Here is a 4,343-nt window from a genome sequence, read left to right as displayed (position 1 = left end):
CAAGTTTAATTTGTGATAGTTAAAAATAAGACACAACCCATATACGAAAATCCTTTAAGACAGGCTTTAATAGTACGTGAATCCAGAACTTCCAGATGTACAAATTGGATTTAGAAAAGGTAGAAGATTCAGAGATCAAATTGCCAACATTCGTTGGAACATAGAAAAAGCAAGAGAATTTCAGAAAAACATCTGCTTCATCGAATATGCTAAAGCCTTTGACTGTGTGGATCACAACAAACTGTGGAAAATTCTTAAAGAGATGGAAATACCAGACCACCTAACATGCCTTCTTAGAAACCTATATGCAGGTCAAGAAGCAACAATTAAAACCGGACATGGAACAATGGACTGGCTCAAACTTGGGAAAGGAGTCTGTCAAGGCTGTATACTGTCACCCTACTTATTTGACTTACATGCAGAGTTGTTGTTGTTGTTGTTCAGTTGCCCAGTCGTGTCTGACTCTTTGTGACCCCATGGGCTGCAGCACGCCAGGCTTTCCTGTCATTCACCATCTTCCAGAGGACAGGGAAGCCTGGTGCGCTGCAGTCCATGGGGTCACAAAGAGTTGGACACAACTGAGCGACTGAATGACAACACATCATACAAAATGCTGGGCTGGATGTTTCACAAGCTAGAATCAAGATTGCCTGGAGAAATATCAACAACCTTAGATATGCAGACAATACCATCCTGATGGCAGAAAGCAATGAGGAACTAAAGAGTCCTTTGGTGAAGGTGAGAGAGAAGAGTGAAAAAGCTGACTTAAAAACTCAACATTCAAAAAACTAAGATCATGGCATCTGGTTCCATCACTTCACAGCAAATAGACGGGGAAAAAATGGTAACAGTGACAGACTTTATTTTCTTGGGCTCCAAAATCACTGCAGATGGTGACTGTAGCCATGAAATTAAAAGACACTTGCTCCTTGGAAGAAAAGCTATGACAAACCGAGACAGCATGTCAAAAAAAGCAGAGACATCACTTTGTCGACAAATCTCTGTATAGTGAAGCTACGATTTTTCCAGTAGTCATGTACGGATGTGAGAGCAGGACAATAAAGAAGGCTGAGTGCTGAAGAATTGATGCTTTTCGACTGTGGTGCTGGAGAAGACTCTTGAGAGTTCCTTGGACTGCTAGGAGATCAATTCAGTCAATCCTAAAGGAAATCAACCCTGAATATTCATTGGAAAGACTGATGCTGAAGCTCCCATACTTTGGCCACCTGATGCAAAGAGCCGACTCAGTGGAAAAGACTGAGGGCAGGAGGAGAAGGAAGTGATAGAGAATGAGATGGTTAGACAGTATCACTGACTCTATGGACATGAATTTGAGCAAACTCCCAAAGACAGGGAAGGACAGGGAAGCCTGGCATGTTGCAGTCCACAGGGTCGAAAAGAGTTGAACAGAACTGAGTGACTGAACAACAACAGATGTTCCATTTGGGGGTGGAGGGAGCAGAGAGGAGTCCCCTGCTGTTGGGGAGACAGATGCACAGAGGGGAGGGGGGACCTTGGCTGGGAAGGGAGGACAGGGGATATGCTACACAGGCTCTGCTGGTCTTCACTCTTCTGGGAGAAGTTAAGATTAAGGAGGGAAGTCAGGGTAACTAGAGGTCATATTTGCCCTGTGTTTGGGACACTGTTTGAAAGGGAGCCCCCAAGAGCAGTGGTCTTGAGGATCATGGCAGAAAATAAGCCTCCTGTGTTTGCACACTTGCTTTTAGGCATCAATATCAGTTGCAAGTCCTGGGTGTAGGTGTCTTTTCCTTCGACCCTGAGTCCTACAGCCTCTTGAGTTGTATGCACCCAAACTTCCCGAGGATCTTTCCCACAGGCTGCGACTTCTAGGTTGTCAGCGGTGGGATTAATTCTGCCAGGGCTCATGGGAAGGAGGAAGGATTCAGAGTCTCCCCAAAGTGGCAGCTGCTCAGTTGGTTTTTTCAAAATACGTATTTATATAAATATTTGTATTTATATACCTGGTCTTAGGTGTGGCATATGGGCTCTTTCGCTGTGCACACAGTCTCGTGGCTCACGGGCTCAGCACACAGGCTTAGCTGCTCTGCAGCATGTGGAATCTTCCCAGACCAAGGTTGGAAGCCATGTCCCCTGCAATGGCAGGTGGATTCCTATCCACTGTATCACCAGAGAAGTCCCGCTATAACTTTTTAAGGTAAAGATACATGGCAGCTTTATACACAGAAGGCAGGGTGAATTAAATCAAAATCCTTTTATTTAATTTTGTCCCAAATCTCTTATAACTGAAAACAAAAAGGGAAAAAAAGGAAAAGATGACGATCGCTGGTTAATACACTTGTTCTTCTGGAAGATTCTAATTCTCACATTCAGCGGCTTTGCCAAGAAGCACCAGTATGGGCACAGAGCCCTCCTGGGTCTGGAGAAGTGGGTGACTCTGGAAGTCGTCACACTGTACTGATGTTGCGAGTTTGCTAGCGGTCAGAGGCCATTTTGTCACCACAGACAAAAGGCGTTCACTCGTTCCTAAATCTTTTTGTGTCAAACAGTGCCTTGGTCTGATGTTCTCTCTCCTTCAGGAAACAGCATCTCTGATCAGTAAAAATCCCTTTGTGCCTTTAAAAAAGAACTTTGACTCTCCAACATGAACAAAGTGTTTTGGGTTTTCTTTCAATCTTGCCCCAAATGCAAGCATGAAAAAAGGCACAAGAATTTAGAATGAGCGAAAAGTAAAGTTGGGCTTTGTTTGGAAAAATACCTTTAAAAGTTAAATATGAGTTTTTGAACACTAAAAGTATTGATAAAATCACACCTCTGAAGTAAAACACTCTCATCCACCTCACCGATGTTTCCTGTTTTGGTTAACACATTTTAATTACCTTCTTTGGAATTTCCGCAGCAGCTCTTCCACCTACCTTCACGTCTGGACAGAGTGCCACATGTGTTGGCCAGTAAACCAGAGCCCCGGCGGCTCCAGCAGAGCCGGAGTCACTGCCTGATGTGATATCAATCTTGCTCAGCCATCTCAGTCACTTACTACCAGAAGCTGGACACTAGAGAATTCAGCACAGACCTAGGTCATTTATTTCTTTGGCCCTGTGGCTCTTAAGCCTGGGTGCTCACCAGTCATCAGGAGAATTTTCTAAAAGTCTGGGACCAGCCCCTGTTCCAAGATTGGGCTCTAAAGTGTCTGCTGGGGGTTCCAGACATTGCTTTGCTTCCTACTGGCTTGACTTCCCTCCATCAGGGCTCTATTCTGTGACATGACTCCTCTTCTGGGAGAAGAATGCTCTGTGTCTGATGGACCCGCCGTGAAGGGATTGTTTCTATGCTGCTGCTCAGTTGTCTTTTATAAGTTCCCACTTCTTGAGGTTTTCCTATGGGCGGGCCCTAGTCCCTTCAACCATATGCTAAGGGCTGGCGTCCCCTTTTCAGTGCACATGGGAACTAAATGAATGGAGACCCCATTGCAGTAACAATTTTAGTCAAGCTTTTCCATAGCATGCTTTTCTTCTATCTCTACGTGGCTTTTTAGAATCTTTTATTTTGACGTCAACAGTAGATTTATTGTATTACATTCACTAAAAGCAATTATACATCTTTTTGGAAGTGGGCAGAAAAAAACTGCTGATAAAGAAACATCTTTAAGTATTCCCAAATAGACATAATTAACATAGTATGTTTGTGTATTGTTTTTTTCAGGGAAAAATGGGTGAAATATACATGGTGTGGTTGATAGTTTTCTAGCATGGCCACCATCAATTCATTCCTTCCTCTAAGCACCTACTGGGATGTAGGATCAACTCCCCTCCCCAGTTTGGGCTGGTCCGGTGACTGCTTTAACCAAAAGATTCCTGCAAAAGTGTGTCCTGGGACTTCTGAGTCTAGACCTTAAGTGGTGACTTCTGTTTCCTTCCTTTTGGACCTCAGTTTGTATGATATGGAGGGACACAGAAAATTATTTCCACTCAATACAATGCTGAGTGGAAAAAATAATATTTCCTAATGGATACACTGTAATGATTCTGTTTTTCCTATTTCTCTCTCTATTTACGTCTCTCCATTCCTACAGGCATCACATGTATCTTTAAAGGACACATACCAAATGTCAACAATGGCTATCTCTGACAGCGTTTCATTTTCTTCTTCTTATATATAATTATTTTCAAGCTTTTGCAGAAGAAAATGTGAACCATTTCTTTTTAAACTTTTTATTTTGTATTGAGGTATAGCTGATTAGTGATGTTGTGATAGTTTCAGGTGGAGAGTGAAAGGACTGAGCCACACATGTACACGTGCCCACTCTCCCCAGACGCCCCTTCCCGTCCAGGCTGCCGCATAACATGAGCAGAGTTCCTGGGCTG

The sequence above is a fragment of the Muntiacus reevesi genome, chromosome 3 (assembly GCF_963930625.1).
Source record: "Muntiacus reevesi chromosome 3, mMunRee1.1, whole genome shotgun sequence".
NCBI classification, from domain to species: domain Eukaryota; kingdom Metazoa; phylum Chordata; class Mammalia; order Artiodactyla; family Cervidae; genus Muntiacus; species Muntiacus reevesi.
The sequence above is the reverse complement of the archived record's forward strand: the minus strand, read 5'-3'. Positions refer to the sequence as shown.